Here is a 13,885-nt window from a genome sequence, read left to right on the forward strand (position 1 = left end):
TAGTACACACCAATACAAACAATTGTCATCAAGGGGGTGCATGGGTCTAACGCAGCGGTTCTCAACTGCGGTTCTCAATTTACTGTTTTTTTTATTTTCCTCCAGCGACCGTGGAGGCCCTGGGAGTTCACACGGAGCCCTTTTACCCTGGAGATAGAAGACCTCCGCACGGGTTGCCGTAAACGTCATTCAGACTACCTAGCAAGTTTCCCACATTTGGAAACACAGCATCCTATTTCGTATCTTATTCCGAATCTTCTTGATTGGCTCACAAATACCGCATAGTGATTGGATGTGGGGCATAGAAATCGCCAATTCTGAGCCCGATAACTTCTTTTCCGCACAACGATGATACTTGTCACAAGCAGGGAACTTTTTTCCCTGAATATTCTGAGAGAAAATCGACTACTTACTGACGTCACAAGCCGGGGGGGCTTTCTATCTATGGGAGGTGCTGGCTAGTGGCACTGTTTGCAATCGAGGATCAGGATGAATCCCTAATATCTAACGAAGTCTAGGAGAAATTTTCAAGATCTTCAACAGTGATCAAGCTCCAGGGCTCCGCGGAGCACCGGATGAGAACCACTGGTCTAACGCATAGTTTCCCAAACTTTTTGTTCCATCGCCCCCTTCATCAACAATTTTTATCCTCTCGTCGCCCCCCAACTCAAGGAAACCCAAAGGATCCTATGTTAAGTCTATAGCTTCTCTGCATCGCTCTCCCTGGACCATCCCATCTCCCACCAGGGGGCGATATTACCCACTTTGGGAAACACTGGTCTAACATGAAACGCAAACGCTCTAGCGCGTTTCGAAACGGCCGCTCCGCAAACGTTAAAACGGCATTCCTGTTGAAATTTAACGAGAGAAAAAGGAACACCATGCATGCAAATGTAACCCGGGGAAATACGCCAAGTATTTTCATACTAAAATGTATGTCTGCTTTTTCAGTAGTACCAAAAGTGCGCCATTATCCCGTACGTTACAACTGTTACAACGGTTGCACGCTGGAATAACCTCACAGGGTTGGCGGCCGCGCCGTTTATTCATCGCGACGTAGATTTGCATACGATTTCTTCTTCCTGCCCCAGGTTACATTTGCATGCACGGTGTGTTCTTTTTCTCCGGATAAATTTCAACAGGAATGCCGTCCTAATGTTTGAGTAGCGATCGTTTCGAAACGCGGTAGCGCGTTCCATGTTTAGACCATGAAATTCTTCGATGACAATTGTTTGTATTGGTGTGTACTATCACCTCTTAGTTTTTCCCCATCTTTTCTGAATCACCCTGTATATTTGCAGAATTAATAGAAATGCCTAAAAAAAAACCTCAATTGAAAAAATTAGTGAAAGAAGTAATTTCAAAATTATTTTTGGAAAGCATTTCACAACTAATAACACAAATGAAATTTATTATTTAATGAATGAGAGATATAAACCCATGATTAGGTCGGGATTACACTATAAAAGTTTGATAAAGAACCTTTTACAAAACTTGGAAAAAGAAAACAACCAAGAAGCCTATTGGTTACATTCGCCCGATTGTAACCGATAGGCTTCTTAGTTGCATTTATCAAGTTTTATAAAAGAATTTTTATAGTGTAAATCCCGGCTTTATACTGAAAGAAATAATTTCGGAATTTGTGGGAAAAAAAAACTATTTCGTAATCCACATTAAGATTTATAATAAATGAAAAATACTGTATTTCCAGAATACTTGACGGAAACACAGTCGACGTTCGATATAACGACCCATACCCTTCTTCCCGCCGAAAACGGACGTTATATTGGGTAGGTCGTTATATCGAAACAAAAACATGTATGATATTCGTTATATGAAAAGGTTTGGGTCTTATCCTAAAGGTCGTTGCAACGGAATGGTCGCTATAACGTGGGGTCTTAATAACGAGCGTCGCCTGTATTTCCAAGGAAAAATGATACAAAGATACAAGATACAAATACAACGCCACAACAGGCAAATTGCCCAACGAGGTGGCTGACTTAAGAACATCATGGATCCCCGAACCCTACCTACTACTGCTACACCACACCCCCCCCCCCCGCGGAACCCCCAATGAATCGGTATATGCGGGAATGTACGTGTACGTGTAGTGAAACCTGACGTGAAGTTTTTTTTGTTTCTCTGTAATGCTTGTTATGTGTAGTGCTGCCATCTGCCACCAGTTTTTCTAACTGTGAGTGAAGTGTTATGATTGAATGATTTATCGTTGTAGGACTGTTGCTCTCTGTGGCGGGACTTTTTAACGGGGAGATCGGCTCGCATTTGCGCCTTGAAGTTGGGAACCACAGAAAACCAACTTCAGCCGACCACCACTGTGGGGTCCGAACCCGGATCCTCGCATCGCGAGTCCGTCACTATAACCACTCGACCACCACAGCGGCTGTGATGATGATAGGCAGTGTCGGGCACTGCCGCAGTTATTTCCGTGAAAACGTCAATTGTGTAGAGTAAATTGAAATTTTTAACTAAAATTTTCGTTGTGTAAAATACTGTGATGGGAAAAGCTCACCTTATTTTTAGATACGTCAGCAATGTAAAGAAAATTGTAATCCATACTTGACCTAGGCTCGTCAAATGCCGCCTGAGTTGTCCGAGCGCAGCGCCTACAAGGGCAAGCGGCATTTTAATGGCGAACCGTTAATCCTAGAAGCCTACTTCCAATTGGAAAAAGTAACCAAATTACGTGTAGACCTCAGATATATCATTCATATTGCAAGGGGGGTTGTATAGTAATAAAACAAAGAAAACTAACTTTTTATACGGACACCCTGTCCTAAAAGACGACGTCAAAAAGTTGTTACCTTGTTTCCCTTGAGGATAACAAGGAAAAAAAATCCCGGGGTTTCTAAGCGCAATATTCGCTGAGATATTTGAATTTTAAAATCGCTGAAAACGAAAGGTAAGAGACCAGCATAAACTAACGGGAATGCTCGCCTCTCTCCCACCTTTTCAGCGGTTTTTTTTTAAATTTAAATATCTCAGCTAATATTGCACCTAGAAACATCAGATTTTTTTTGTTGGCCTCTGGGGGCGAGACAGGGCAACAACTTTCTTATCGGGTTTTTCAGGACAGGGTGTCCGTATGAAAAGTTAATTTTTATATTTTAATATACACCCCCTTATATTTTTATATACAACCCCTTGCAATATAAATGACGTATCTGAAGTTTCAACGTTATTTCGGTACTTTTTCTGATTGGAAGTACGACTTTAGGACAGAGGTTTTCAACCTTTTTCCAGTCGCGAGCACTGCCTGTACCCCGTCATCAAAACAGGAGCACCTTTACGGCGGGTTTAACATACGAATGCATGTGAAAGGACAATGATTTCAATACCTCAATGCAATTCTTCCGAGGTGTTTAATTGGAATGTTGAGTGCTCACGAGCGTGAAATCGGACACGAGCATAGAACACTCTGAGTACTTTAGGGGAGGGAGCACCGTGGTGCTCGTGGGCAACGGGTTGAAGATGCCTGCTCTGGGATCAACAGTTCGCCAGAGTAATTCGCGGAAAATGGACTTTTCAAGGCCTCACCCTGTATATGTATAGTACTGCGCGTTGGTTTTGAGTTCGGGGCCAGGCGTTTTCGGTGTCATTCTCTTCGGAATTTTATGCCCTACGCATTCGTATCCGATTTTTGTAATTCCGGTTGTACATCGCTCTGATATATCGCGCATTTCAGGAGAAAATCGGGAAATTTTCAAACCAGATTTTCGAATTCACAGCCTTATATCTTTCTGACGTTTCAAGATACAGACTTAGAACCCCAAACGAGTCGTAACGCATTCCCTCCTCTTTTGATTCACTGGAATCGGATAATAATTCATCTTTGACGTATGATCCCGTTTATGGGGACGTGTTGAAACCGGCTAATTTCAAGATTTTTTTAAGTGATCTGTGTGACTGTACCGTGAACCATTCGAGTGATCTCGAAGCGAGCGCCTCTCGAGCTATCTAAAAATGTACTACGTGTGCCACTCAAGTGAACTGGAGGTGCGCCGCGCGGGTCGCTCAAGTGATTTGGAAAGGTGCTTGCGGTCGTTTAAGTGATTTGGACCGTTGGCACCTAGTGACTGGGGACAGACTCAAGCCTGTACACAGTACAGCAAACCTGTCAGGGAATAAGTAAAATGAAACAAATGAAAAATCAGGAATATTTAGGCTTATGCCATCTATACAGGGTGATCCAGAAAAGATTGAAAAACTTTTAGAGGTGTGATAGTACGTACACACCAATAAAAACAATTGTCATCAAAGAATGCATGGCCTAACATGAAACGCAAACGCACTTGCGCGTTTCGAAACGGCCGCTGCGCAAACGTTAAAACGGCATTCCTGTTGAAATTTATCGGGGGAGAAACAGAACACCATGCATGCAAATGTAACTTGGACAAGAAGAAGAAACGGTATGCAAATCTGCGTCACGTTGAATAAAAGGTGCGGACGCCAGCCCTGTGAAGTTATTCCAGCGTGCAACCAGTTGTAACGTACGGGATAATATGGTGCACCCTGCAGCACATTTGCATTTCATTTTAGACCATGGTTTCCCAAAATTTTTGTTTCATCGCCCGCCCCCTCCATCAGCAATTTTTTTCCTCTCATCGCCCCTCAACTCAAGTGAACCCATAGGATCCTATGTTGAGTCCGTAGCTTCTATCGCCCCCCCCCCGGACCATTACATCGCTCGCCAGTGGGCGATATTGCCCACTTTGGGAAACATTGTTTTAGACCATGCATTCTTTGATGAAAATTGTTTGTTTTTGTGTGTACTACTACCTCTTAAAGTTTTCCTCCTCTTTTCTGAATCACCCTGTATACGCCATTATAAGAATTTCACATCTGAAAAAAAATTTCTAATCACAGAATGATTGAGCAGGCTACTACGCTCATCATCTGTAGATAACGTGAGCGCTCTGAGAGTTTACAAGGACCAAACTTCAAGATGACCATCGCGCGAAATCCGCGATACGGAGGAATATCCTCTACGCATGTAGTATATCCTGCACGTGACATTGAAAATCTAAATATCATTGGATGTCGGGCATCCCAACGAGTCGCACCGCGTCTCCTTGGGATTCCCATGAGGATATACGGGACGTCTCGCATTATCATCAACATCCAAGGCAAAAACTTTTGCTTTTTCTGCGGAAGGAGTAGAAGACCGCTTAATACGACTTGAAGCGTTTCTCTAAAGCCGCGGAAGTGCCGCAACAATACATATTTCAGGGACCCATTCAAGAAGGGCCCACGAACACATAGCACTTTTAAAATAAATTTTGCATAAACTTTGAATATATTAAGCGGAGAGAGAGAGATTTCTTGAAGGGTAACCCGATCTCTGTCCTCCCACTGTCAGTCAATACTGTGATTTTCACTGCTTTTTTTTCTGTGGGGAAAGTGGGGAGGGGGCTCTTGTAGCGATATCTTAAGGCCCTCACTTGCCCCTTTACATATTTATTCACATACATAAAAAAAATTCTTTATTGTAACTTTTCTATTCTTCATTCGCCATTCTTTACATAAGGCTTCTTTTCACCATTCATTGATGGTAAAAAAGTTTTCTTTTTTTTTTGCTCCCCAACACTATCGCCAATTCCTCAATTTTGTGATGGTTGTTGTTCTTTGGAGGACAAGGGGCGGTTGAAGTTCGAGTTCTAGGATCCTTATATACGGACCAACTTTTTCCTTCGCCACTTCTTCTTCTTCCTTCTTCCTTTTCTTTGGCTTTGGCTTCTTCTTCACCTCTTTCCTTGATGGTTGAGTTGTGACACATGCTTCTCTTCATCTTGCCTTTTTTTTTTTTCTTTCTTTCTTCGAAAATTTCTGAACATTCACTAGGGGATTATGTGACGAGGGACGGTTGCCACTCAAAACGGCGATGGAATGGTTATTAACTTGGCTTCGTTTTCCTCCAGTGGCGTAGCTGCGTGTGGGAATGAATGAACATCGGAGATGTCTTCGCTGAAAATCGGTTATCATCGGTTACTTTTATGAATTGTTTGCTTATGGGAGTATCTTTTCAATCTCAATTGGCATTTGTTCGTTGACAACCTCCGGATGAGAAAGGTATTTCTGAATTGGCATCGAACATTTCTGGGACGAAACGCACTTGATGACGTTGAATACAATGCCAATCCGTTACGAGAGAAGAATTGCTCAAGCCCAGTGTACCAATAAGAGCACGCGTGGCTCTTCTACTTGGTCTATGTCCCTCTGCAAGTGTTGGTCTCCAAAACCTTACGGAATACTCCAGCCCATTACGAACCAAGCCCCCCCCCCCCCCACACCCGAAACGTGGAAGGATAACTTTAGGAGAATGCGAAGACACCTTTTTAAGAATGAAACCGCGTATTCCGCCCGATTCTTTTACCACTTCGGAACAATTTTCAGAAAACCCAAGCCACTCGTCAATCACAATTCCCAAATCGGTGATCCTATTTGCATCCGGAATAACATTATCATTCAACTCGTAAATGAAACGTGTGTTGTTCGAACCAAAACGGGCGTCACCCCTCACAGTGTGCGCTGCCTTGGATCTGGGTCTGATCACTGCTAAATCGAGACTTTTTTCTGAAATTTCCATTTACTATCTGATGTTTTTCCATCCAGGTAACCTGACAGCTTTCTCACAATCCGTCCAGACGCTATCTTTATAGACGTTTAACATTCCCCGGAAGACAAATTAAAGCGTACCGAGAAAATACCGAAACCCAATTTTACTGTAGTGTTCGTAATTTTGGATGGATCTATGACCAGTTCGTGTTCAAATATGTCATGACTTACATTTATAGCAAGATTCTATAGGCTTAGTCTTGTCTTCACTTTCGTGTCTCCATATGCCATCCATATTGTCATCATTTTCTTTTAGTAGAATATCCAGTCGTTGCGTTCGTAAGAAAGGTATTTCTGGAATGTGGTTAAAAATTTCTGGTACGAAACCGAACTTGTGACATTGTAAGTGTTGGTGCCAGATGAATCCTATCTAAAGAGTTAGATCCTCATCAACCGTTTTAAATTCCTGGTCCTGAAGGACTTTCACCGTACTCATCCAACTCTTCACAGCTACAGCTTCGCACAGTATCGCTCGACTTTTGTCCTGTGCCGGGTTATCAACGGGAATGGGGGGGGGGGGGGCTGAGGTTCTGGATAGCATTAAAGTTTTGCTGGATTCGAGGTTCGCACCATTGGAAATCTACTCAGGAAGAGAAATTCAGCCTATATATCAAACTGGATTTGATGTAACACACTCTGAAAGTAATAGGCCATTCTTTAGTGTTCGGGAATCTGGGCTCCTGCTAGATTTTTATTGCTCCAACACAATCCACTCCTTCGGGCAATGACAAAAATTTCATCGTGGGGATAGAGCTTTGACCGTAGCTGGTTCTAACTGTAACCGTTATGCTGCCTTCCAGGCGATGCTTAATCGCAGTCATGTTTAATCAACATGCATTATCCCACATGCAGGATTGAATACGTTGTCCAAATGACCATTTCTAAAAATTTTGGGACTCTAGCCTTTTTTCTTTTTTTATACGATTTGTCTGGCTAAATCTTTGGACTATCCTCTAGATTGGTTAGCTAAATCTTGGGACTAGACTCAGATCAGTTAGCTATGTCGTGGTACTGGCCTCTAGATGGGCTACCCAATCTCGGGTCTAGATACTTGATCGGGAAGCTAATTCTTGGTACTGGTCTCTAGATCGGTTAGCTAAATTTTGGGACTACACTATAGATCAGTTAGCTAAATCTAGGGACTAGCCTCTAGAATAGTTGGCTAAATTTTGGGACTAGCCTCTAGATTAGTGGTTCTCAACCTTTTCGATCCCGCGGCCCGGTTTCATTCATTATTGTGAGTCGAAGGCCCAGTCAAATGAATGACCAACGGAAAATTAATAAAGAAAAATGAAACTCTAATCACTCGCGGCCCGGTTTGAATGAGGTCAGGGCCCGGCGGTTGAGAAACACTGCTCTAGATCGATTAGCTAGACTCTTGATCGGTTAGCTATAGCTTGGGAATGGCCCTAACTAAATCTTCGGACTAAGCTCTTTATAGATAAGCTGCTAAATCTGTGGACTAGCCTCTAGATTGGTTAGCAGAATCTAAGACTATCCGTAATCTTGTTGGAAAGCCCCTACTATCAAGACTCTGCATTCCTTTGAAGACTGTTACTAAGATTCAACCGTTAGCTAATTGGTAAGACTTTCTTCCCACGACTAATCATTCGCATTTCTACACCAACCCTTACCCGATAACTCGCCAAATGTGCCAAGCCAATATATTTTATTGTTATTGTCACGGACTTGATCACTATCAGTAGCAAGCGCAGGCTAAAGGAAAGCTACGACGAAAGAAAGAAAAAAATGCCTCTGGATAACAACAATAGGCGGTACGCAACTCTAAGAAGCCGGGTATTTGAATATGAATCGACTATTGGCTCTCCCAACGTCGGCAATGTTCTATGATATCTGACAGTATCATCTAAGACGTTTTTTTCCAAGGGACTTCTTTTGAATACCTGTCAATACCTTCACTGTAAGGAAAACATTAATCCCGTTGAAGAGCCCAGTACATCCCTCAAAATCCCGATATAGCAATTTTTCCTCTTCTTTTTTTCTTACGGGACCCCGGTATTTCCTCTCACAGGACTTTACATTCAGCCTCTGACGCTGCTTCAGACATCAACACGACTTGTCAGGGGATTTTTCTAGAATTTTGCCTTGAATATTATATATATATATACACACATGCACAGGGTGAAAAAGAGATCCCTTTCGTTCCCTGGGACTTTTCCTTTTTGAAAGTGTTTTCTTTTCTTAAGAGAGTCAAAACATGAATATATTATTCGTATTTTGCGAATACATTTATACGCGGAAGATGTTGTAATGATGTCTATCAAAACCCTATTTATTAACCATTTAACATATAAGCTTGTGATCCAAACTGACAAGGCAACACCGGTCCTTTTTTTTTCCTATTCCCGGACGGAGTTTGAGATTTTTTCCAACCCTTTATATTAGTATTTCCCGGCTGCCGCCGTCATCCATCATTCCATGGTGGATTCATTTGTTGTGTGTGTGTGAACAGAATATTTTAGCTAATAATGCAATGTAATACTTTTTCCGTGTTGATCGATCAGAGAATTGCCGGAAAGATTACGCGAAAAAGTTTCATTTTTAAAAAGAAAAATTTTCTCTTAGAAATTTTTTGACGGAAATATGTTTACCATTTTCTTTAATGGAAAAATATGTATTCTACGCGAATGTGTATTTTTCTTTTACATATTTTAGATTTGTTTACCAAAAGTATTGATTTTTAAATGCTTTTTTTTTGTGAAAATGTTTTTGGAGGGTTTTTCTGAGAGTTTCGCGTAAAAATTTCAAAATTTTCACATAAAAATATTTTTTTCAGATTTTGTGAAATTTATTTTAAATTTTCTTTTTTTTTAAATTCAGGTTTTCAATTTTTTAAAATTTTTTTGTTTCTTCAGATTTTTTTTAAATTTTTTCCCGCATTTTTCGAACTTCTTTCAGATTGTGAAAATGTTTTAGGAAAGTTTTTCTAAAAGTTTGTTTTTTTTTCAAAATTTTTACTTGAAAATATTTTATTGAATGTTTTTCCCGATTTTTTGAAATTTATTTCCAGGTTAAAAAAAAAAAAATTTAGGTCTTTAATCTTTTACAATTTTTTCAGACATTTTTAATTTTTCCTAATTTTTTTTTAAAAATTTAATTTTTTTAGATTTTTCTTAAATTTTGTTCTCACATTTTTCGAATTTCTTTCAGACTTTTCAATTTTCACTCTGTTTTCTTTCTTAGAAAGATATATGATATGAGTTTTTATAAATAAATGTTTTGAAATATTTTATGTAAATATTTTGAACTATTTCATTTAATTGGATTCAAAGAATTCAAAGAGTGCATGAATACGAATACTTAATGGTAACAAACAATACAGGATGACTTGAAATGGAATATTAATTGTGATAAAATAACAAAACAATAGGGCCACATAGTGTATATTCGTTATGAAAAATGCGTTGAAATATTTAAAAAAAATTATATAAAGAAGATATATTTGAAAATTAAACGAGAAAATATTTGTAAACTAATATGAAACGTAAAACAGCAGGGCTGGATAAATCGCAAAAAATTCTATGTGACCGAACAATTTTTTAAAGCACCAAAAAAATTTGTAAATTTGAACCTTTTATGTTCGTAGATATTACCGCTATAAATTCCAAAAATTTCGTGCTGCTCTCAGCCTACAAATTAGTAACTACACAAAGAAAATTTTAGGTGCCATTACCAATTTTTTTTTAGTCGCCATGGTGACCTGGATTTGTCCAGCCCTGAAAACACAGTATACAAATTTTATTTATGATAAAGATACTTTTTTTGCATTTTCCCTCTAGAAAAATTTATGAAATAAATTTGTTCTCAGAAATGTGTGTGAATTATTTTTCTTTTAAATTTCCTCAAAAATTTTTAAAAAAAATCGTTTTTTAATTTTTGAATTATCCACATAAAATACTATTTTAATTTTTGAAATTTTCAGTCAAAATTGTTGTCGTTTCGAATTATTTTTAATTTTACATCGGAATACTTTTTTTGAATAATTTGTTACCGACAAAAATTTTGGTAAATTTTACTAAATATTCTTCCTGAAAAAAAAAAATAACCAAAATCATTGAAATTTTCTTTCAAATATTTTGTGAAAGTGTGGAAAATTTTTTTAAAAACTAATAATTTAATTCCAAACATTTACTGCATTTGAAGTAAAAATTGAAAAAAACTGGATTTTTTTGTAATTAAAATAATTTTAATTGTTAAACTATTCAATAATAATTTTTAAATGTTTTATGGATATTTATTTCATAAAGTATTTTTTAATGAATAAACTCGCCATGAACTGAAAAACAAAAATAGTCTTAAATTCTGCTAATCTTTAGGAATCATTAAATGAAATTTTCAAGAAATTTTACGTCTACATTCATAATTTTTTTCAAGAAAATTGTTTTTTCTTTTCAGTTCAAAAAAATATTGGAAACTAAAAAGTGAAATTTCCAAAAAATTTTCCCGAGGGATTTAAGAAAGGAATGAATTTTAATTTATCCAAAAAAAAACCCAAAATGAAATAAAATTTCAATTTATTCAGTTATATTTATTTCAATTTTTTAACGGCCTTTGTGCATTTATCAAAAGAAGTCTATGAAAAAAAACAAAACAATTTGTCTTCATTTCTGTTCAGAGAAATTTGAATATATTTTTTGGAACTAATATTCTTCATCAAATCTTTTTCGTAGGGAAAAAAATTGGAAAAATTTCACAATTTCGTTTTCATAGCCATGAGAAAATATCCATTGAGGCATCAAAACGTGTCACTTTCCCTTTCACATAAAAAAAAAATAAGGGATTTTATAATAATGGCTCCAAGTATAAGCTATGTAACAAAATAATTTATAAGAAAGGAAATTAATCCCGGGATTAAAAATCTTCCATTGAATCCTATCACGGATACATTCTCCCTGTCATCGGTACAGACGTTTAAGACACGCCCACATCCCTAAGGTTGTCTTTCAAGGGTTACCATGACAACGGGCGCTACTGACTCGTACATTCTTCACAAATAATGCCGTCCTCACACTGCAAATTTTGCGCATTTTTTTGAAGATTTTGCAGTTTCGTGGGAATATTTTTAACCCAAAAAACTTATTTTTTACCTCGTTTTTTCCGAAAGGGCGGGGCTTTAGACGCGCTGTCCATCACACCATTGATGGACAGTTCTTGAGTTCTCTCAAACCGTCAATACAAATTAGCGCTTTCCGATGCCAAATACTGACGTAAATTATAGGCCGTCACTGGGTCCAGCCGCCTATAATTAATGCCCTTTTTTGGGATAGTTCTGCGGTAAACAAGGCTTCTTTTTTTCTTTTTTTTTCATGTGGCCTAGGTGTTGTTTATAAACACGAACATTTACCCTTCTGTGAAAAAACTGGAAAAAATTGTCCGTTACAATATTATAACGGACTTCAGAGCTTAAGATTTCAGTGAAAACTTTCTTATGTGTAGTACTGGAGATAAAATTAACCAGCAGTAACTTAAAGGGAAGCAAGGAACATGATGAAGTTTACAACACGGACACAACACCATGTTTTAGGTGTTGTGTCCGTTTAAGTAGCATATCCCCCATGTGATATGCTACTTATTACGAGAACTTGCATGTGTATGATGTCTGAATATGACGGATGATCAGTGAATAAGAAACCACCATTGAACTACAATAGACTCTCGATTATCCGTCCGTGTGCTAATCCGACCCGTCCAGTTTTTTCTTCAAGCTACAGGAGAGGAAAACATATCTGTGGTGCACAAGCACCAGGTAATGGTGCTTGTGCGTATCCTTCTGCCCTACAGGTAGTCTGTCTGGTCCAGCGGTTCTCAACCTTTTCTGACTCGCGGAGCCCTTTTCAACGTATAATTTCTATCTCGGAGCCCCGTTTGACACGAAGAGCCCTTTTTAGTTTATAACTTATATGGTGGAACCCTTCAGACATGGGCGGAGATACGGGGGGGGGGGGCGTGGGAGGGCATTGCCCCCCCCCCCAGTGTCAAAGGTGAAGTTAACTGATCTAATGTATACATGCATATATGAATTGACATCATCATCATCGTGCCCCCCACAGAAATAATGACCGTGCCCCCCCCCCAGACTTCCAAGTCTATCTCCACCTATGCCTTCAGACCTCTTTTTTATTCATTAATCAAATTTACTGATTTATTTTACTTTCCTCGAGCTGCTGCGGAGCCCCAAGGGTGCCGTGGAGCACCGGTTGAGAACAGCTAGTCTGGTCTATGCGAAGCTAGTCAATTTTATTTTGGTACAACCAAGTGTTTATCCAATCCGGATAGTCAATACTATATGCGCGATTGACTTTTGGCACCGCTTTCCATTCCCCTCGAAGTCTACCGGGATGTGAATTCCTTTATGAATTCCGTAATGAAATCCTTTATTAGGCCAGAAACGTTTAGAAATGAATTGTTGATGATACATCCCGCATTTTATAGGACTTCCATATGCATATTTTTAGTGATTTGCTTTCATGAAGCGCCTTCTATCGACAAAAATTTGAACTATTTGTTTTTTCTTCACTAAAAAATTCCCCTTCAAGAGAATAACTTCTTCGCAAACCGCAATTAAAATATACCTATTCCTTCAATTTTTCATGAATTTTTGAACTATTTCCGAATGTATGGGACACCCGGTATATCTATGGAAAAATTTACCTCGTCTTGCGTCTTTCTCAACTTACATCGTTATTCTTGGAACGAATAACGTCTCAAAATGAAGATCGCATGCTCAGGCCGCGAGACTGTATTTGGGATTTTGATTTTCGATAGTATTAAATGCGAAAATCTCCAGGGGGAGCTGTACATTATTTCCCCGCAGTATACATTGATTATGGCTGATCTCTCAGATCAAACTTATTGTATTTGGCCATTGAATGTAACGAGATATTGAGCGCATGCAATTTTTTCCCCCTGTAATTTCCCATCAAAAAGACTAATGTTTTTTGCATGAGCAAATTATACCCACGAAACCTGCTACACGCCCGAATGACACCCGAATCCGAAACACAAATTTAATGAACGCTCACGCACTTGAGAGCTACCAGTATCATGTACGCGCGCACGACAAATCATGAACACTGCACGCTATGATATCGTACTCCGAGAGTAAATCATGCTTCACATTGATCCATGGGATCGATATCGATGTAATAGTAATCTATATTTTATATTATCCCATGTTGACATCGTTTCACGTCTTTCTCCGAATGCAATAATGGAAAGAGAGGGATCAGAT

The sequence above is a fragment of the Pholcus phalangioides genome, unplaced genomic scaffold, assembly GCF_987345545.1.
Source record: "Pholcus phalangioides strain wild (caught in Gottingen) unplaced genomic scaffold, Ppha-v1.0 ptg000014l_1, whole genome shotgun sequence".
NCBI classification, from domain to species: Eukaryota; Metazoa; Arthropoda; class Arachnida; order Araneae; family Pholcidae; genus Pholcus; species Pholcus phalangioides.